The sequence below is a fragment of the Pan troglodytes genome, chromosome 1 (assembly GCF_028858775.2).
Source record: "Pan troglodytes isolate AG18354 chromosome 1, NHGRI_mPanTro3-v2.0_pri, whole genome shotgun sequence".
Classification (NCBI taxonomy): domain Eukaryota; kingdom Metazoa; phylum Chordata; class Mammalia; order Primates; family Hominidae; genus Pan; species Pan troglodytes.
Genome location: NC_072398.2, coordinates 194710657 through 194733450, shown reverse-complemented (window position 1 = coordinate 194733450; position 22794 = coordinate 194710657). Strand labels below are relative to the sequence as shown.

The 22794-nt window shown below is 43.1% G+C and overlaps 1 protein-coding gene across 14 annotated transcripts in view; it reads left to right on the top strand.

Annotated features, from left to right (window-relative positions):
- Window positions 1–22794, top strand: part of THRAP3 (thyroid hormone receptor associated protein 3) — an 80005-nt gene that overhangs the window by 33106 nt on the left and 24105 nt on the right. For 8 of the 14 annotated variants that reach the window (XM_016959238.4, XM_016959252.4, XM_054665844.1 and 5 more), the window contains exon 2: window positions 961–1063. The exons of 2 other annotated variants lie outside the window; for them this stretch is intronic. The gene's annotated coding sequence lies outside the window, so the exon portion shown is untranslated. Of the gene's footprint in view, window positions 1–960; window positions 1064–14291; window positions 14371–22794 lie in introns of all 14 variants that reach the window. 4 more of the 14 variants (XM_016959240.4, XM_063782597.1, XM_063782584.1 and 1 more) reach the window with 1 other exon arrangement.

Sequence of the window (22794 nt, the reverse complement as noted above, 5' to 3'; positions counted from 1 at the left end):
TAAAGGATCTGAATACTAAGCCTCATCTGGATAAAACAGTATTATCCTGTTAGTAATTTTTTTTTTTTCCTTGAGGCAAAGTCTCACTCTGTCCCCCAGGCTGGAGTGCAGTGGCGCGATCTCGGCTCACCGCAAGCTCCACCTCCTGGGTTCATGCCACTCTCCCACCTCAGCCTCCTGAGTAGCTGAGACTACAGGTGCCTGCCGCCACGCCTGGCTAATTTTGTTTTTGTATTTTTAGTAGATACGGGATTCCACCATGTTAGCCAGGATGGTCTCGATCTCCTGACCTCGTGATCCTCCTGCCTTGGCCTCCCAAAGTGCTGGGATTATAGGCGTGAGCCACTGCCCCTGTAATATGAATAACAACAAAGTTTTGATAAGGCAGGAGTGAGTACATCTAATTACCTACATGAGCTTGCTGGTCTTGGAACTTGGTTTTCCTGTTTGTTTTGGAAAACGCTGGACATAGCTTTGATGTATGACCATGTTCATAGATCTGGGAATAGACAACTGGAGCAGAAGGGAATTTTTGTGCTTTTATGGGTAGGTACGGAGAGTTATTTTACCTTGAAATGCATTTGTTAAATTCATTTTAATATACCTCTGTTCATTGCTTTCTTATTTTAAACATCTGATTTTTGTCAGGTTCACCAGGTTGAGTTTTGTGGAGCTTGTGAATTAGTCTTGCATAATGAAAACCTTAGCACCTGAAATACTGCCAGTGAAAGTATCAGGTTACAGTAAGGAAGGCTTTTGCTTTCCATACTGTAGGAGGTTAGATGAATGAAAACCTGTCAGACAGAGGCAGACCATCTCATACTTTGAGAGAAAAGCTTGGGTCCTTTTGGAGTAAAGCTGAGGGCTAAAGTAGGGTTTGTGTTTATAGATTTTGAGCATCAGTAACAGAATCTGCATTTGGGTAGCCATTTTATCACTACTTATTTTCTCTCATTTCAGAAGTGTATGCTGACTTGTAAAGTGAAGAAGCCAGTGGTGCTGCGGGTGTTCTTTTGGGGTAGTGTCTGGGATCCAGTACGAGTTGAATCATTGTTCAAATAAGGTAAAAGCATGGTGGTAAAAGAAACTAATAGCTTCACTAATTTGTAAAACCAATCTTATGTTAAGAATTGATTATTTCAAGACCAGCCTATGCAACATGGTGAGATCCTGTCTCTACAAAAAATAAAAAAATTTAACCAGGCCTGGTGATACACACCTGTGGTCCCAGCTACTTGGGAGGCTGAGGCAGAAGGATAGCTTGAGCTCAGTAGTTGGAGACTGCAGTGAACCATGTTCATGCCACTGCACTCCAGCCTGGGTGACAGCAAGACCCTGTCTCAAAAAAAAAGAAAAGAAAAGAAAAAGAATTGATTATCCAGACGATTCGTTAATGGAAGTTCTGGGTTCTTATGAAACAGTATTCGTTTGAAAAAGGCTGTCTGTAAACTTGACATCTGTAATCATTGTTAATATTTTGGGAAGCAGTCCCTTTTCATGCTTATGTTACTTGGATATATACCTGTTTTAATTAAAATTGGGGGCCGGGCGTGGTGGCTCCCACCTGTAATCCCAGCACTTTGGGAGGCCAAGGCAGGTGATCACTTGAGGTCAGGAGTTTGAGACCAGCCTGGCCAACATAGTGAAACCCCGTCTCTACTATAAATACAAAAATTAGCCAGGCATGGTGGCAGGCACCTGTAATCCCAGCTACTTGGGAGGCTGAGGCAGGAGAATCACTTCAATGCAGAAGGTAGAGGTTACAGTGAGCCGAGATCTTGCCACTGCCCTCCAGCCTGGGCAACAGAGCAAGACCTTGTCTCAGAAAAACAAAAACAAACAAAAGCTTTATATATTTGCAAAAACACTATAGTAGACATACCAGACCATCAGCTCCCTAGGGCTTTTTATGAAAAACAGCAGTCCTTCCCAGCCCCTTAGAAGCAGTCATTTTCAACTCTTCAGTTCCTTTTGGTATATCTCTCTAAATAATAAGCCTCTTTTGCTTTACAGTGTTTGTTATTATTTATTAACTTCACTCCTTAGATAGTGGTCGTTTTTGGTAGGCTTACCTGACCACCTCACATGCCAACATTAATTGTCACTCTGGGGCCGGGCACCTGGCTCACGCCTGTAATCTCAGCACTTTGGGAGGCCGAGGCGGGCGGATCACGAGGTCAGGAGATCGAGACCATCCTGGCTAACACGGTGAAACCCCATCTCTACTAAAAATACAAAAAATTAGCCGGGCGTGGTGGCGGGCACCTGTAGTCCCAGCTACTCTGGAGGCTGAGGCAGGAAAATGGTGTGAACCCAGGAGGCGGAGCTTGCAGTGAGCGAAGATCGTGCCACTGCACTCTAGCCTGGGCGACAGAGCGAGACTCTGTCTCAAAAAAAAAAAAAAAGGCACTCTGGTTATAATATAATTTTAGTCATGGCAGTATCATGGTTTACAATATAATTTTAGTCATGGCAGTATCATGGTTTACAACATTATTATGATTACATAGTGCTTATTCACAGCCCAGTCATTTTACATGTTGTGTTTACTTTTCCTTTTTTGTACAACTATTTGTTTTCTGTTTTTAATAACCTTTTTGTCTATTTTGCTTAGTTTCTATGTCTTTATCAGTAATTTCTCCCTAAACTCTAACCATAAGTGTAAATCTTCCACAATACATTTAAGCATTTTGGCTATATTATAAATTTTATCTTGGGCTAAGCGCAGTAGCTCACACCTGTAAGCCAAGCACTTTGGCAGGCCGAGGAGGGCAGATCACTTGAGGCCAGGAGTTCGAGACCAGCTGGCCAACATGGTAAAACCCCATCTCTACTAAAAATACAAAAATTAGGCTGGGCGCGGTGGCTCATGCCTGTAATCCCAGCACTTTGGGAGGCCAAGGCGGGCGGATCACGAGGTCAGGAGATCGAGACCATCCTGGCTAACACGGTGAAACCCCATCTCTACTGAAAATACAGAAAAACTAGCCAGGCATGGTGGTGGGCGCTTGTAGTCCCAGCTACTCGGGAGACTGAGGCAGGAGAATGGCATGAACCCGGGAGGCGGAGCTTGCAGTGAGCTGAGATCGCGCCATTGCAATCCAGGCTGGGCGACAGAGCGAGACTCCATCTCAAAAAAAGTAAAAATAAAATAAAAAATTAGAGCCATTTCTGTAAGCAGTTCATATGCTATTCCAAAAGGAAATCCCAGAGAGACGAACTACACTGATCACAGGTATCTGGACTAAGTTCTGGTTGAATGTGTGGATCTACCTGCGGTGGAGTTGGTGTCTCTAGATAGCTTCGAGTAGTATTTTAAATAATTTTAAGTGGAAGCAACCGGTCGGGTTCTCCTTGATTTCTTATGTAAACTTAGATGATTAGTATGATCCAAAATGGTAGTAGATCTTTAAATCATTTTTGGTCTCTTACGTAGAGTTGTGTTTGTATTTAAGACATCTCCGCCTGCTCCCCCAAACTCATGTGGAGAGTTACTGCAACAGGAAAGGCTTAGTGGGTAGAGACTAGAAATGGCAAGTATAAATGACAAATCTAAAAGTGACTGGACAGTACTAGATTGGGTTCTCAATTTGAAGATATAATCATCGTTGTTCTCAAGGACAGTGCTGCTCAAAAAAAGAATGTGAGCCACATGTCATTTAATATTTTTTAGTAGTCACATTTTAAAAAACAGATGAAATAAATTTGAACGATATGTTTTATATAATTAAATATATCCAGTACATTCTTATTTCAACGTATAAGTGATATAAAGAATGGTGAGATATTTTACTTTCTGTTTATACCAAGCCTTAGAAATCCCATGTTTATTTTATACCTGTAGCTCATCCCAGTTCAGATCAGCCACATTTCATGTGCTGAGTCTACATATGTATTGGATGGTACAGTTCTAAGAGTTCATACTTCTGAAGGAACAGATAAACTAGTATGATTAAGTTAATGAATAATGGCCTGCCGCATTCCAAACATAATACAAAACAGTGACATAGTAATATAAAACAAAATAAATCTAACACACACGTTTTTTTCCTCCTCTAAACCTCCATGTGATCATCTTTGGGAAGATGATTTGATCTTAAAAAGACCATTGTCTGTAAAAGCTGTCAAACAGCTTATTTCTCCTACTGTAGTTCTGTCCAGGCTTTATGTAGAACTCTTTGTAAACAGTGGATGTCTATATATCAGTATGGGGGTGATCTGCAAAGAATGTCCATGGCCCACTGGCTCTGAATCCCATTCTCAGTTTCTTCAATTAGAATCTTGATGGATGGACTTTTTTTTAAAGTTCTGTAGGTGATTACAGTATTTATCAGTGTTTAGCCCAAGGCTTTAATAGTAATGCTTCTATTTTATTTTATTTTATTTTATTTATTTATTATTATTATTATTATTGAGATGGAGTCTTGCTCTGTCTCCCAGGCTGGAGTGCAGTGGCGCGATCTCGGCTCACTACAAGTCCACCTCCCGGGTTCACGCCATTCTCCTGCCTCAGCCTGCCCAGTAGCTGGGACTACAGGCGCCCGCCACCAGGGCCGGCTAATTTTTTTTTTTTTGTATTTTCAGTAGAGATGGGGTTTCACTGTGTTAGCCAGGATGGTCTCTATCTCCTGACCTCGTGATCTGCCCACCTTGGCCTCCCAAAGTGCTGGGATTACAGGCGTGAGCCACCGCGCCCGGCCTGTTTTATGTATTTTTTGGAGGCTCTGTGGCCAAGGCTGGAGTGCAGTGGCTTGATCACGGCTCACTGCAACCTTGACCTCCCAGGCTCAGATGATCCTCCTGCTTCGGCCTCCTGAGTAGCTGAGACTATAGGCACAAACCACCATGCCCAGTTAATTTTTGTATTTGTTGTAGAGATGAGGTCTTACTATGTTGCCCAGGCTGGTCTCAAACTCCTGGGCTCAAGTGATCCACCCGCCTTGGCCTCTCAGAGTGCTAGGATTTCAGGGGTGAGCTACTGCACCTGGACAATAATTCCATTTTTAAAAATAGTTAAGTGTCATGATTGGCTGCTTAATTTAGCTTAGAAAAGATTTATCTTAATGACAGCTGGAAGGAAACCACAGGTCGTTAGTTAATATAGATTATAGTGTCTTTATTAAGTTAGGAAAGCTGAGAATTTCTCTTAAGAATTGAGAAGAAAATATTCCCCAATGGTAACATACTCATTTAAAATGGGGACTAAAATTACTGTTACCGTCCCTGAGAGACATAGGAGAGGAGCCTCTGGGGTGAATTGAGTATTTTTTTTAAGCCGCCAGCTGTGCTATTCATTTTGTTTCCCCAATGATTAATTGCATAGATGATCCTGAGCTTAATAGACACCCATTGACTGAATTCTCAGAGGAGTATCTCAAGTTGCTTACACTGGGGATGTTGTGATGAAAAAGTTCTAAGTGAACTTTTAGCTTGCTGTTGATTTTCGCTGCTAACATCCAGCATCGAAGAGATTTGTCTTCCAAAGGTGAATGTGACCTTTTGACTTAGGTCTTTCTTGATAATACGACCTTTCCTTCTAGCACACCTCTTCAGTGTGACACATGCTAATTTAGCCAGGAAAGATATAAAATGCTTTATTGCTGTGTAGGAAGATACCTGATCACTTATTACTTGTAGGCAGATTTTTTGTTTGTTTGTTTGTTTTTTTGAGACGGAGTCTCGCTCTGTCGCCCAGGCTGGAGTGCAGTGGCGCAGTCTCAGCTCACTGCAAGCTCTGCCTCCCGGGTTCACGCCATTCTCCTTCTTGTAGGCAGGTTTTAATAAATAGCAAGAAAATAGAATCAGTTATGAAATCTGTTTACTCCCAGGGAAGTTCCTAAATCTCTCCCTCCAACCACTCTGGTTCTGTGGCTAAACATAGTTTAAGGTGTTTACTCACTTGTGTGTCAGGCACTGTGTATGTACTTCCTTAATTCTCCTGGCAGTCCTGTAAGGTGTAGGTCACATTTGGAAGATGGAGAGAGTTAAGTATTTTGTCTAGGAATGGGTGGCAGAGCCAAGATTGAACCCAGTTCGTTTTTGCTACCAAAGCCTCTACTTACTGCCGAACCTGGCCCAGTATTACAAAGTGACTTGTCCATTTAGGACTGAGCATTTTAGATTGATAATTTGCTTTAGTGTATTTCCTCACCTAACACCCACCTTAGTGCCCCTCTTGAAGTAACACTGTATTATGGACATACGGACAGCCCAGAATGGAACGTCTAGTCTCAGTTGCTTATTGTGTGTTGAGATTATGTGCAGATTTGCTAGTTATCTATCTCTTTTGGTCTTAACTGTGAAATATTGGTAACATTACCCTTATCTTTTTTTTTAATATCTATTTGAGAATAGTTGAAGATTTATTGAAAATTGTGAAGATATACAGAGTTTATATTTGCTGGGGCTGCTATAATAAAGTACCACAAATGGAGGCTTCAACAACAGCAGTTCTATTGTCTCACAGCTCTGGAGGCTAGAAATTCAAAATCAAGGTGTCGGCAGGATTGGTTCTTCTAGAGAGCCGTGACAGAAGGATCTGTTCCAGGCCCCTCTCCTTGGCTTCCCTGTGTCTCCGCATATCAGGTTCCAAATTTCCCCTTTTTATAAGCATCATATACCTCACTAAAGACCCTTAACTTCAAATGAGGTTACATTCTGAGGTACTAGGGGTTAGGACTTCCCATATATGATTTGGATGGGTAGATGGGTCACAACTGGACCCATAACAGTTCCTATGTACCCCATGCCCAGTTTCCACTGTAAATAACATCTTACATTAGTATGGTACATTTGTCACAATTAATGAACCAGTATGAAACTTTACTATTAACTAAAGTATCATCCTTGTTATGAGCACATAAGAAAACTTTAGTTCAAAGAGAAGCAACTTGGAAAAGGTCTTACTAGTAATCTTTTTGACTTTACTCTGGTGCCTTTTTACACTGTTAACCAATACAAACGAAAACCTCCAAAGTCACAGTATGAGCCTGAAAAGATTAAAAAATAATTTTCTACTTACAGTTAGGTACAAGACAGGAAACTTTTTTTTTTTTTTTTTTTTTTTTTTTTTTTTTGCTGCATCTAGTGCACATGGCGCAGTAAGTGTTCAGTAAATCTTGATGAGATGAACAGAAGAATGCCCTTGGTACTTGTTGGGCCGTATTTTTGAAGCATAAACTCCAATTTTACCAAATAACTATAAAGTATAGCAATTGTGAAATCTGCTTTAATGAGAAAGCAAAAATTATTTATTTTTTAAATTTTAAGTTCTAGGATACATGTGCAGAAAGTGCAGGTTTGTTACAGAGGTATACATGTGCCATGGTGGTTTGCTGTACATATCAACCCGTCATCTAGGTTTTAAGCCCCGCATGCATTAGCTGTTTGTCCTAATCTAATGCTCCCCCTCCCCTTGCCCCCCACCCCCTAAAAATTATTTTTAAAATTGTGAAATGGTCCAGATGTGTTGACTCACACCTGTAATCCCAACACTTTGGGAGGCTGAGGCGGGCGGATCATTTGAGGTCTGGAGTTTGAGACCAGCTTGGCCAGCATGGTGAGACCCCGTCTGTACTGAAAATACAAAGATTAGCCAGGCATGGTGACATGCACCTGTAATCCCAACTACTCGGGAGGCTGAGGTAGGGGAATTGCTTGAACCTGGGAGACGGAGGTTGCAGTGAGCTGAGATTGCACCACTGCACTCTAGCCTGGGGTACAGAGTAAGACTCCTTCTCAAAAAAAGAAAGAAAAAAAAAAGCCAAGCATTGTGGCGTACCTGTAGTCCCAGCTACTCAGGAGGCTGAGGTGGGAGGATTGCTTGAGCCCAAGATGCAGAGGTTGCAGTCACCTCTGCAGTAAGATTGAGCAACTGCACTCCAGCCTGGGCAACAGAGCCAGACTCTGTCTCAAAAATGACAAACAACAACAACAACAAACAAGAAAAATTCCAGTTCCTGTGTGGGAATCATCCTTGAGATAAGCAGTGCCCCTCTGCCTGCTGTATTTTGGAACCCATGGAAAATACATTTCTCATTGAATTTTCTCCACCTCTCTAAGTTACTGAGAAGTAATGTGGTCCTGTTCCTTTAAAAAGTAAATGATGGAAGGAGTGGAATTTGCCATATGATATGAGCAGAAACTAATTCACTCGCTGAAAAGGGGGAAGGAAATGTGATCTCTTGCTGGTTCTGATGGAAAGAAGCCAGCAGCACAGTGTCCCTCACCCCAGTAGGATTCTGTAGCCGAGCTCTAACTTGCTCTGGAACCTCTCATTTCCAAGTGAGGTTGGTACTACCTGAATTTGGATTGTCTCAGATGCAAGTGATAAGTTTAAGTACAGTCAGAGAAGGTAAGTGGCCAAGTCCCTGGACAGTTGATACCTATTTTCAGGCAGATTGGCTTGTTGTAAAAAAGGAGTAGATTATAATACGAATATTTATTTATTTATTTATTTATTTATTTTTGAGATAGAGTTTTACTCTTGTTGGCCAGGCTGGAGTGCAGTGGCACGATCTCGGCTCACTGCAGCCTCCGCCTCCTGGGTTCAAGCAATTCTCCTGTCTCAACCTCCTGAGTAGCTGGGATTACATTTGCATGCTAACACGCCCGGCTAAATTTTTTTGTATTTTTAGTAGAGACGGGGTTTCATCATATTGGTCAGGCTGGTCTTGAACTCCTGACCTCAGGTGATCCACCTGTCTCGGCCTCCCGAAGTGCTGGTATTACAGGCGTGAGCCACCGCGCCCTGCCTGTAATAAGAATCTTAAATAATTTCTTCTGCAGTTAATTTCAGAGTCACAGTGTATGTGTATGTGTGGGTGAGGGTGATTCTCCTTTAAAAGCAAAGTTTCTTTACCACCTAATTCCATTTTTTAGGACATGGGTGAAGTAGTAAAAAAGGAATGTTCCACTCTATTCGTGTATAATTTTTAAGTTTTTTTGTCAGCAATACAGCTGTTCCAAATCATCATTTTACTGATGAAAAAATAGAGGTAAAAACACATGCACCAAATAAGAGTTTGTGGTTTATTCAGTAGGAGCCTTAGTTTTGGTAAATTTCTCTCATTTAGGGAGCCTGAACACTTGTTTGGCAGCGGTTATGTTTTTCAGCTTCTTACCTACTAGTGTAGTGAGATCAGTTCCACCCAATTCCAGGGGTATTGATACTTTGTGGGGAGAAGAAAGAGGGAAGAAAGCAATTAGTAATAGTCAAACAGGAGGCCAGAGCAGCTTCTTTTGTTATTTGTTAACTGATACTAGGGCTTGAAAGGAGGTAAGTCAAGAAGAGGTAGGATGGGCTCCCTGCTGGATAGATAGGAGCCCATATTCCCCGCACCCACTCACAGAATACGGGGTATCCGGGGGCTTTCGGAGACTGAGTTCTGTTAGAACAGGTCTGTTTTACAACTGGGAATCCAAAACATCCAAAGTGAATAGCAGTACTTTTAGAAAGGAATTACCCTAGGCCGGGCACAGTGACTCACGCCTGTAATCCTAGTACTTTGGGAGGCCGAGGCAGGTGGATCACTTGAGGCCAGGAGTTCAAGACCAGCCTGGCCAATATGGTGAAACCCCATCTCTACTGAAAATACAAGAATTAGCTGGGTGTGGTAGCACGCAGCTGTAATCCCAGCTACTCGGGAGGCTGAGGCAGGAGAATCACTTGAACCCAAGAGGTGAAGGTTGTAGTGAGCCGAGATCATGTGCCACTGTACTCCAGCCTGGGCAACAGTGCGAGACTCTGTCTCAAAAAAAAAAGAAAGGAATTACCCTTTTTCTTGCATTGAAGGTGGCAGAAAAAAGGTCAGCATCATTTTTTTTTTCTGTGCAGTTTAGTATGAATTTTCTGAGAATCAGATGACTCAGTGTGCTTTTTATCATCCAAAGAAATACTAGACTAGAAAAGGAAGAACAGAGATTGACATTTTGGACATTTTGGAGGGCTTGGAATTGAACCTCCATGTATAAGAGCTGGTCCAGTATTTGTTACATTGGCAGTGTTATACCAGGCTTGCCATTCCTTAATTGCTGTACTTTAAAGTACTTCAGAGGTTATTTTGGGGGAAACTGTTTTGTTTTTAAGGCTAGACCCACCTTGCTGTGTCCTCCAGGCTGGAGTGCAACGACACAGTGGTAGCTCACCTGCAGCCTTGAACTTCTGGGCTCAAGCGATACTCCTGTCTCAGCTTCCATAGTACGAGGGACCATAGACACAAACCACTGTGCCCAGGAGAGAAACTTCTTAATGGCTGCTTAGAAAAGTAATCCATGTGTCCAACATGAGTTAATTTTTTTTTTTTTTTTGAGACGGAGTCTCGCTCTATCTGTCACCCAGGCTGGAGTGCAGTGGCACATTCTCAGCTCACTGCAAGCTCCACCTCCCAGGTTCAAGCGATTCTCCTGCCTCACCCTCCCGAGTAGCTGTGACTACAGGCGCCTGCCACCACGCCCAGCTAATTTTTCTATTTTTAGTAGAGATGGGGTTTCACCATGTTGGCCAGGCTGGCCTCAAACTCCTGGCCTCAGGTGATCCACCTGCCTCGGCCTCTGAAAGTGCTGGGATTATAGGTATGAGCCACCGCGCCCAGCCGAGTTAGTTTTTTAATCTGGAGAAAACAATACACAGAATTGGGTGTTTTGTCTTGGCAGTTACCTTGACAAGAGCTAAGGACCAAGTATTGTTTTTCCTGAGGGCATGGACTTTACTGGCATCCCTTAACCCTCCAATTTCTGAACACACAGGAGTGTTTTTGCTGATTTTTGTTGGTGGTGGTGGTGAAATTTGCCAGGCTGGTTCCACTGGTTCTCCAGATGCCAAACAAACAGTTGAAGCGAGCTCACTTTTTTTACAGTGGATTTCGGACACCATAGAGTTAGAAGCTGCAGCCTTTTGGGGTTGCTAATGAAAAAAAGTAGTTTACTATGTATTTTCTCCCCTCTCGTGATACTTTTCTCAGTGGTTATGAAGTATTCTCATGTCTAAAAACAAGTTGATGGAAGAGCCTCCACTGGGAATGACATTTTGGACTACTTCATGTCCTGTAATTGGGGGAGAGTTTAAGGTTGTACTTTGGAGTTTACTTTAGATGTGTTTGAGTTTGAATTAGAATGTTATTTGCTGTAATTGATTCTCTTTTTAGATGTATTTGCAGAGCACACACGTGGAAAAGCACATAACCCAGGCTGTTGTGCAGTGGAGCAATCATTGCTCACTGCAGCCTGGACCTGGGCCCAAGCCATCCTCCTACCTCAGCCTCCCAAGTAGCTGGGACTACAGGAGCTCACCATCATGCCCAGCTAATTTTTTTTTTTTTTAGATCTTCTGTAGAGACAGGGTCTCACTATGTTGCCCAGGCTGATTCGACATCCTGGGCTCAAGCAGTCCTACCCCTCAACCTCCCAAAGTGCTGGGATTACAGGTGTGAGCCACTGTTTACAGCTGCATGTCTCTTTTTTAAAATAAAGTCTTTTTTAAGGAGGAAAATACACAAAAGGAGCTGCAGAAACTGGCTTTATTTATCCACACTTGTTCGGATTTTGACCAAGAATACAGTCTGCCTGCAGAGTATTGATAATGTTTGAAGCTGGATGACGGAAACACTTGGGTTCCCTATACTGTTCTTTCTACTTTTGTGTATGTTTGAATCAATACTTCTATAATAAAATAAACAGGCTGGGCACATTGGCTCATGCCTGTAATCCCAGCACTTTGGAAGGCTGAGGAGGGAGGACTCCTTGAACCCAGGAGTTTGAAACCAGCTTGGGCAACACGGCGAGACCTTGTCTCTACAAAAAATACGAAAAGTTAGCCAGCTGTAGTGGCACGTGCCGGTAGTCCCAGCTACTCAGGAGGCTGAGGTGGGAGGATTGGTTGAGCCAGCCGGGGAGGTTGAGGCTGCAGTGAGCTATAATCGAGCCACTGCACTCCAGTCTGAAACAACAGAGTGAGACCCTGACACACACACACACAGGCACATGCACACGCACGCACGCCACTTCGCGCAGCTATAAGACAGGCCCTTTTAAACCTTCTTTAAAGTCATAAAAAGGCAAAGTAGATTTACTGTGAGAAGATTTCCAAAATGGACATGGACTCTAAATAATTAAAAATACAGTTCTATTTGTTTAGGTTTTTTTTTTTTTTTTTTTTTGAGACGGAGTTTCGCTCTTGTTGCCCAGGCTGGAGTGCAATGGCGCGATCTTGGCTCACTGCAACCTCTGCCTCCTGGGCTCAAGCGATTCTACTGCCTTAGCCTCCTGAGTAGCTGGGATTACAGGCATGCCCCACCACGCCTAGCGAATTTTGTATTTTTAGTAGAGACGAGGTTTCTCCACGTTGGTCAGGCCGGTCTCCAACTCCCGACCTCAGGTGATCCGCCTGCCTCGGACTCCCAAAGTGCTGAGATTATTACAGGTGTGAGCCACTGCGCCCAGCCAGGTTTTTTTAATATCAGAAAAAAGCAGGTAGATGTTTGATTTCATATTAAAAATAAAATAATGTACACAACTCATGGAATGTTAACTTTTTTTTTTAGAATAATGGGGGAGAAATCTCTGCCTAAAAAAATTAAAGTAAGAAGCAAGTGCTCCTGCCCTTTCTTCCCGCCTCATATCCCTCCTTCTCCTGTTCCCTTCCTGTTAGCTTCTTTCTGCTCTGCAGAAATAATCACTGATAACAGTTTGCTGTATGTCCTTATATAGATATGTCTTATATGTACATCTGTAACTACAGATTTCATGTTTTTAAAGTAAGTTCTACCAAATTCCACAGAATTCAGTATTTAAAGTTTTAAGAATTTCAGTGCCAAGTTCCAGGATAATTTTGTTTTCATAACACAGGCAAATTTTTTTTTCCCCCAAGATGGAGTCTCATTCTGTTGCCCAGGCTGGAGTGCAGTGATGCGATCTCTGCTCACTGCAACCTCCGCCTCCCGGGTTCAAGCGATTCTCCTGCCTCAGCTTTCTGAGTAGCTGGGATTACAGGTGCGTGCCAACACACTTGGCTAATTGTTGTATTTTTAGTGGAGACGGGGTTTCACCATGTTGGTCAGGCTAGTCTCGAACTCCTGACCTCGTGATCTGCCTACCTTGGCTTCCCAAAGTGCTGGGATTACAGGCATGAGCCACTGTGCCCAGGCTTTTTCTTATCTTTTTTTTTTTTTTTTTTTTGAGATGCAGTCTCTTTCTGTCGCACAAGCTGGAGTGCAGTGCAGTCTTCGCTCACCGCAACCCCCACCTCCCGAGTTCAAGCAATTCTCCTGCCTCAGCCTCCTTAGTAGTTGGGATCACAGACGCATACCACCACACCCGGCTAATTTTTGTATTTTTAGTAGAGAAGGAGTTTCTCCATGTTGGTCAGGCTGGTCTTGAACTCCCAACCTCAGGTGATCAGCCCGCCTCGGCCTCCCAAAGTGCTGGGATTACAGGCGTGAGCCACTGCACCCGGCCTAATTTTTGTATTTTTAATAGAGATGGGGTTTTACCATGTTGGCCAGGCTGGTCTGGAACTCCTGACCTCAAGTAATTCACCCCCTTTGGCTTCCCAGAGTGCCGGGGTTACAGGCCTGAGCCACTGTGCCTGGCCCTGGATAATTTTTTTATTTTTTATTTTTTTTGTAGAGACAAGGTCTTGCCATGTTGTCCAGGCTGGCCTTGAACTTCTGGACTGAAAAGCAAGCCTCCTTCCTTAGCCTCCCAAAGTGCTGGGATTACAGGTTTGAGTCACCACGCCCAGCCTGTATCTTTAAATGTTTTAAACAGTTAAATTAAATGACCATTCTCCCCAGAGGGACATCACCCCCACTTTTTAGGAGAGTACCCAATGCACATGTGGATATTCTTTTCTATAAATTGAAGACCTTAGAATTGAAATTAGTATTTACTGATTTACCTTACTTAATAACTTGAGAGCCACTTAATAGCAGAGTACATGTCATGAAGGGGTCTCTGATTTGATTTATTCAGGGATGGGGTGGAGTATGAGGCCTTGGCAGAGTGTTACTCTAGAGATATCACAGCTGCCCTCTATTCTGTTTCTGTGTCTTTTACTCAGGAGATGATGATCTCCAGAGAAAAGAGTAAAATAGTAAACATGTTTCATATTTCACCTGAGCTCAGCTTTCCTCCCATAACTGTCCAGAGGCATTCAGAACACAAGTCAGGCCCACCCCACTGCTTTGTCTAAAACGCTTTATGGGTGGTGGTATTTCTTTCTTGGTATTTTTGTCTGTCTTATCTCTATCAGTTGATGGCTTGTTCACCAAGAATTTCCTACTTCTTCCCTTTAGTGACTGTTGAAAGCATGGCTCTCCTGACTGGATGTTGGTGGCAGTGAAGTTTTGTTCAAACGTGGCACTAGTAAATGAGGTGTGTCTCCCTAACGAGATCAGTTTGGTCTTATGTGCCTTTGAATAAGGTGTAGAAGGGATGAGAATGATCTCAATTTCTAGGTTAGCAGAACTGTGATACATACATAATTTTATTCCTTGACTGTATTGTTAATATTTGATAAACTGATTTTTAAAATTATTGTTCCTTCTTGTGAAGAGAATGGAGATTGAAGAGGAAGTGTGAAAGAGTGTTTATTCATTTAGCAAGTACAAAGTGTCCACTCTGTGGCTAAACGCAAAGCACTGAAGATGAAATGGAGAACAAATCAGATGTGGTCTCTGGTTCATTTTGTAGCCTCCTGGGTTTGGTATCCTGAATTGTTAAACTTATTTAGTTAACTCTTTTTTGTTACCTAACAGTCATCGAATGTAGCATTATCTAATCTGGAAAAGCATGCTGTCTTCTCAGCAGAGTGGAGACTTTGTCCTGAGGCCTGGTTAGAGGGATAAGGAGCACAGGCTCACATGGAGTCAGTTCTCAGGAACTTTTCCCATTCTTTTAAGATAAGAAAATCTCAGTAGACACATTTCAATGAAGTCCAGCACCTTCTCATTATAAAAATAGTCAACAAAGTAGAAGGGAATTTCCTCAATACGATAAAGGGCATCTATGAAAAATTTACAGCTAACATCATACTTAAAGGTGCAAGACTGAATGCTTTCTCCTTAAGATGAGGAACAAGACCAAGACAAGGCTGTCCACTCTCACCATTTTATTTACCATTGTGTACTAGACGTTCCAGCCAGAGCAGTTAGGCAAGAAAATGAAACACGAGGCATCTAAATTGGTAAAAAAGTAAAATCATCTCTTTTTGCAGATGGTATAATCTTAAATAGAAAAACCTAAGGATTCTACTAAAAACCAATTAGAGCTAATAAATGAATTTAGCAAGGTTGCAGGTACAAGATCAATATACAAAAATGAGGCCAGGCATGGTGGCTCACACTTGTAATCCCAGCACTTTGGGAGGCCGAGGTGGCAGATCATTTGAGGTCAGGAGTTTGAGACCAGCCTGGCCAACATGGCGAAACCCCATCTCTATTAAAAATAAAAAAAAATCAGCTGGGCATGGTAGCGCATGCCTATTATCCCAGCTACTGGGGAGGCTGAGGCAGGAGAATTGCTTGAACCCAGGAGGTGGAGGCTGCAGTGAGCCAAGATCACACCACTGCACTCCAGCCTGAGCAACACAGCAAGACTCCACCTCAAAAAAAAAAAGACTGTGTGTGTGTGACACACACACACAGACAAAATGAGCTGTATTTCTATACAGTAGCAATGAACAATAAGAAAATGAAATTGTTAACAAGTGAAAATCAATCGTAAGTAATTTCATTTGCAGTAGCAACAAAATAATATATTTAGGAATAAATTTAACAAAGGCCAGTGTAAAACTTATATTCAGAAAACTGAAACATTGTGGAAAGACATTTCATGTTCATGGATTTGGAAGACTTACTATTGTTAAGATGGCAATATTCTCCAAATTGATCGACAGATTCAGCACACACACTGTCAAAATCCCAGATGGTCTTTTTGCAGAAATTGGTATGCTGATTCTAAAATTCATATGGACATGTACCTAGAATAGCCAAAACTATTTTGAAAAAGAGAAAAGTTGGAGGACTCACTTTTTTTATTTAAAAATGTACTATAGCTACACTAATTAAGACTGTGGTGTTGACATAAGGAGAGACAGACAGGTCAGTAGAGTAAAATTGAGAGTCTGGAAATGAATCCTTACATTTATGATTAATTGGGCTTTTTTTTTTTTTTTTTTTTGAGTTGGAGTTTTGCTCTTGTCACCCAGACTGGAGTGCAATGGCACGATCTTGTCTCACTGCAACCTCCACCTCCCGGGTTCAAGTGATTCTTCTACTTCAGCCTCCTGAGTAGCTGGGATTACAGGCACGCGCCATCACGCCCAGCTAATTTTTGTATTTTTAGTAGAGATGGGGTTTCACCATGTTGGCCAGGCTGATCTCAATTTCTTGACCTCGTGATCCACCCGCCTTGGCTTCCCAAAGTGCTGGGATTACAGGCGTGAGCCACTGTGCCCGGCCAATTAATTGATTTTTGACAAGGGTGCCAGGACAATTCAGTGGGGAAAGAATAGTCTTTTTTGGCTGGGCGCGGTGGCTCACACCTGTAATCCCAGCACTTTGGGAGGCTGAGGCAGGGGGATCACGAGGTCAGGAGATCAAGACCATCCTGGCTAACATGGTGAAATCCCATCTCTACTAAAAAATACACACACACAAAAAAAATTAGCTGGGCGTGGTGGCAGGCACCTGTAGTCCCAGCTACTTGGGAGGCTGAGGCAGGAGAATGGCATGAACCTGCAAGGCGGAGCTTGCAGCAAGCTAAGATCGCACCACTGCACTCCAGCCTGGGCGACAAAGCGAGAGTCTGTCTCAAAAGAAAAAAAAAACGTCTGGGTGTGGTGGCTCACGCCTGTAATCCTAGCACTTTGGGAGGCCGAGGCAGGTGGATCACGAGGTCAGGAGATCGAGACCATCCTGGCTAACATGGCGAAACCCTGTCTCTACTAAAAATACAAAAAACTAGCCAGGCGTGGTGGTGGGCACCTGTAGTCCCAGCTACTCGGGAGGCTGAGGCAGGAGAATGGTGTGAACCCAGGAGGCGGAGCTTGCAGTGAGCTGAGATGGCACCACTGCACTCCAGCCTGGGTGACAGAGCAAGACTCTGTCTCAAAAAAAAAGAAAAAAGAAGTCTTCTTTTTTTTTTCTCTTTTGAGATGGAGTTTCACTCTTATTGCCCAGGCTGGAGTGCAACAGCATGATAAGAATAGTCTTTTCAACGAATGGTGCTAGATCTAGATAGCCACATGCAAAACAACAAAGTTGGACTAGGTGTGGTGGCTCATGCCTGTAATCCCAACACTTGGGAGGCCGAGGTGGGTGGATTGCTTGAGCCCAGGAGTTCGAGACCAGTCTGGACAACATGGGGAGACCCCGTCTCTACAAAATACAAATATTAGCCAGGCATGGTGACACATGCCTGTAGTCTCTGCTACTCAGGAGACTGGGGTGGGCGGATCACTTGAGCCCAGGAAATTGAGGCTGCAGTGAGTTGAGATTGCACTACTGCATTCCAGCCTGAGTGACAGAGTGAAACCCTGTCTCTAAATAAATAAAGTTGGACTCTTACTTGACAACATTCGTAAAAATTAAATAATAATGGATCATAGACCCACATAGTGCTAAAACTAGAAAACCCTTACAAGAAAACCTGGGAGTAAATCTTTGTGACCTTGGGTTAGACAAAACCTGCTTAGACATGTCACACAAAGTACAAGCAACAAAAGAAAAACAGAGTTCAGCAGAGTAAAAAAAAAAAATGTGCTTCAAGGCTGGGTGTGGTGGCTCACACCTGTAATCCCAGCACTTTGGGAGGCCGAGGCAGGTGGGTCATGAGGTCAGAAGATTGAGACCATCCTGGCTAACACGGTGAAACCCCGTTTCTACTAAAAATACAAAAAATTAGCCAGCCGTGGTGGTGGGCGCCTGTAGTCCCAGCTACTCGGGAGGCTGAGGCAGGAGAATGGTGTGAACCCGGGAGGCGGAGGTTGCAGTGAGCTGAGATGGTGCCACTGCACTCCAGCCTGGGCAACAGAGCCAGACTCTGCCTCAAAAAAAAAAAAAAAAAAAGTGCTTCAAAGGACAGCATCAAGAAAGTGTAAAGCTGGGCGTGGAGGCTCATGCCTGTAATCCCAGCACTTTGGGAGGCTGAGACAGGCAGATCACCTGAGGTCAGGAGTTTGAGACCAGCCTGATCAACATGGTGAAACCTCGTCTCTATTAAAAATACAAAAATGAGCTGGGTGTGGTGTTGCACCAATGTAATCCCAGCTACTCGAGAGGTTGAGGCAAGAGAATCACTTGAACCGGGGAGGTGGAGGCTGCAGTGAGCCGAGATCACGCCACTGCACTCCAGCCTGGGAAATAGAGGGAGACTCCATCTCAAAAAACATAAATAAAGAAAAAAAGTGAAAAGAAAACCTACAAAATGGGAGAAAATACTTGCAAGTCATACATCCAATAAGGGACTTGTATCCACACTTTTTTTAATTTTTATTTTATTCTTATGTTTTGAGATGGAGTTTCATGCTTATTGCCCAGGCTGGAGTGTAATGGCACGGTCTTGACTCACTGCAACCTCCGCCTCCCAGGTTCAAGTGATTCTCCTGCCTCAGCCTCCTGAGTAGCTGGGATTACAGGCGCCTGCCACCACGCCTGGCTAATTTTTGTATTTTTAGTAGAGATAGGGTTTCACCATGTTGACCAGGCTGATCTCGAATTCCTGACCTCAGGAGATCTGCCCACCTCTGCCTCCCAAAGTGCTGGGATTGCAGGCATCAGCCACCGCACCCAGCCTCACATTTATTTTATTTTATTTTTTGAGATGGAGTCTTGCTCTGTCACCCAGGCTGGAGTGCAGTGGTGTACAGGCAGCTGCCACCACACCTGGCTACTTTTTGTATATTTAGTAGAGATAGGGTTTCACCATGTTGGTCAGGCTGGTCTCGAACTCCTGACCTCAGGTGATCCACCCGCTTCAGTCTCCCAAAGTGCTGGGATTACAAGTGTGAACCACCATGCGTGGCTCACATTTATTTATTTTGGAGACAGATAACGTGCTTTGTCACCCAGGCTGGAGTGCAGTGGCACAAACATGGCTCACTGCATCTTCAACCTCCCAGGCTCAAGCAATCCTCCTGCCTCAAGTCTCCCTAGTAGCTGGGACTGTGGGCATGCACCACCATGCCTGGCCTTAAATTTATGGTCAGTTGGTTTTTGAAAAGGGTGAAAAACCAAATGAGTTTTTAGATTTGTGGTCAATTGGGTTTTTTAAAAAATTATTATTATTATTATTTTGAGACGGAATTCAGCTTTTATCACCCAAGCTGGATCGCAATGGCACAATCTAGGCTCACTGCCACCTCCGCCCCCCAGGTTCAATCGATTCTCCTGCCTCAGCCTCCCAAGTAGCTGGGATTACAGGTTCCTGCTGCCACACCCAGCTAATTTTAGTATTTTTTTTAGTAGAGAGGGGGTTTAACCATGTTGGCTAGGCTGGTCTTGAACTCCTGACCTCAGGTGATCCACCTGCCTCGGCCTCTCAAAGTGCTGAGTGGGGTTACAGTCGTGAGCCCAGCCCTTTTTTTTTTTTTTTTTTTTTTTTTAAGACGGAGTCCTGCCTTGTTGCCCAGGCTGGAGTGCACTGGCGTGATCTTTGCTCACTGCAACTTCCACCTCCCGGGTTCAAGTAATTCTCCCTGCCTCAGCCTTCTGAGTAGCTGGGATTACAGGTGCCTGCCACCACATTTGACTAATTTTTGTATTTTTAGTAGAGACGGGGTTTTGCCATGTTGGCCAGGCTGGTCTCAAACTGCTGACCCCAGGTGATGTGCCTGCCTCGGCCTCCCAAAGTACTAAGATTACAGGCGTGAGTCACTGCACCAGGCTTCAATCGGGTTTTGACCGTAAATGTAAGGATAAATTTTTTTAAACACAATTGTGTTTTAAGTAAAACGCATCTGTTTTCAAGATCAAGGACCATTGATCTGCTTGGTAATTAGACAAGTAGTTTGAGTCAAGAAGGCTTGGGCTTCTGAAAAGGATGATGGGCTTGTGCTACCCTCTCAAGTGTCTCTGCAGAACAGTTTGAAAACAAATTCTTTCTCCTAGTGACAGAATTATATCTGAAATCAATTCAAAAGGCTGTTTGAAATTCTGTCCTTCTGCCAGGCGCGGTGGATCATGCATGTAATCCCAGCATTTTGGGAGGCCGAGGTGGGCGGATCACGAAGTCAGGAGATCGAGACCATCCTGGCTAACACAGTGAAACCCCATCTTTACTAAAAGTAAAAAAAATTAGCTGGGCATGGTGGTGGGCGCCTGTAATTCCAGCTACTTGGGAAGCTGAGGCAGGAGAATCACTTGAATCCAGGTGGCAGAGGTTGCAGTGAGCTGAGATCATGCCATTGCACTCTAGCCTGAGCAACAAGAGCAAAGCTCTGTCTCAAAAAAAATAAATAAATAAAAATAAAATAAAATAAATACATAAATAAAATAATTAGTTTCAAATCACATTAAAGAGGAAGCTCCGGGAATGAGAGTCGGGGGGTGTCACAGTATTGCAGCTCTTGAGTGCACTTGTCAATTCTGGTAAGCTTAGTATGTGCAGAATTGTTAAGTTTGGCTCTGTTTGTATTTACATGGCAGCTTTTCTTCATCTTAATGAAAATTAGCTTCTTAGTTTTCTAGTTTCTGAGTGTTGAAATGAGTGTTTCCTTTTCCACTAACTTGTTGCCCTTTTTTATTCTTTTAAAGTCTGATGATATCCACCTGTTGTGTAAGTCATCTAGATGGATTTTTATTTCTGACCCAAGTTGAAATAGAATGTTAGACAGTCTATTACTAGGCAGACATAGATAGATATCCCTGAACTTGTGACAGAAATAAAGGTCTCCATTTGGCAAGAGTGAACCCAGAGAACCCCAAAATAATGCTTAAGAACAACCAAAAAAACAAAGTGTATTTTTATTTTTAATATTCTCATTGTAAATTGTTTGTTTATACCTCCACCTTCCACTCCTGAATAACTTACTCCTTTATTCTGACTTCATATAGTGACACTACTACCAAAAATAGCTCCAAATTGAAATATCTTTGACCTTGCTAGAGCTTGCAACAGTGTGATCTTTTTGGCAGGATTAAAACTGTGGGTTCTTGGCATCCTCATCTAGCAGTCTTTTATTCATCACCTTTTGTCTCTGACTTCTTATTAGTTTCTCAGTTCTCCTCTAAATTATGTCTCTTAAGATTTTGCTTGTTTCCCCTGTGAGCTGGAGCTATAGCAGCTTCCTAGGCGTTTTTTGTCTTTCGGAAAGTTCTTGAAATTCAAGTATTTTATTTGAATATAACAAAAATAAATACTACCTTTCGGTTTATCTATATCTTGTCACCTTTATCAGATTGTAAACTTGGTAAGGGTGGACACTTGGCATTCATTGGTTCCATAAGTTCGTTAGTACCCCTTGTATGCCAGACACTGCTCTAGACAAGCAATATAACATAGTGATTAAATGTGCCAACGGTGAGGCTGGGCGGGGTGGCTCACGCTTGTAATCCTAGCACTTTGGGAGGCCAGGGCAGGAGGATCCATTGATCTTAGAAGTTTGAGACCAGCCTGGGCAACACAGGGAGACCCCATCTGAATGAATTAATGAATGAGCAAGTCGATCGTGGTTTGGATTTTGGCGGTATGACCTTGGGCAAGTTAATTACCTTCTTTATGCCTCAAAATTCTTATCTGTAAAACGGGATTAAAAATGCCCTCCTCAAGGATAAAATGAATTAATAAAAACACTGGTTAAGCATTTGCTATTCTGGGCGTTGGGTATACAGCACTACATAAAGAAAGATGAGGTTTCTGTTGTTATAGAGCTTACGTTCTAATTAAAGACAGAATAACAAGTAAACAAGATAGTTTCACATACTGAGTTTTGCTCTGAAGAAGCAAATAAGATACATACTGGACCTAGAGAGTGACTGGTGGCTATTTTTGACTGGGTGGTCAGGGTGAACCTCTGAGGAGATAGCTTTTGAGCTGAGATCTTCAAATTCTGAGGGGCAGGAGGGGAGAAATATTTGATTATTATTTTCCCTTCACAGACAAGAGGCAGCATTACTTGGCAGAATCTTGCTAGGCAGCAAAGTGTGATAGAATAGGCCCTGGAGTTTGGGCCTGGTTTGGCTATTAATTAGCTTTGTGATCTTTGATAGATTCCTTACTCTTACTGTCTTTGATAGACATGTACTTTAGCACTTAAAGTTTTTACTGCTGGGAAGATGTCCAAGGCGCTAATAGAGTATAAAGGAGAGAAGTATACCTTGTAGACCAGGCGTTAACTTCTCAGGGCAACTTAGAGGCGCTCTTCTTTCCTGGAGGGGGAAAAAAGGAAAAAGACTATTTGTTTCTTGGTGGGAAAATGACCCTGAAAGAAAGTTGACTCTATTTTTTTTTTTTTTTGAGACGGAGTTTTGCTCTTGTCGTCCAGGCTAGAGTGCAATGGCGCGATCTCGGCTCGCTGTGACCTCTGCCTCCTGGGTTCAAGAGATTCTCCTGTCTCAGCTTCCTGAGTAGCTGGGATTACAGGCACCTGCCACTACGCCTGGCTAATTTGTGGTATTTTTAGTAGAGATGGGGTTTCACCATGTTGGCCACGCTGGTCTCGAACTCCTGACCTCAGGTGATCAGCCCGCCTCAGCCTCCCAAAGTGCTGGGATTACAGGCGTGAGCCACCGCCCCCAGCTGACTCTTTTGTAATAAAGAGTAACAAATTGATGGTTCTTTATGACTAGATGTGCCACA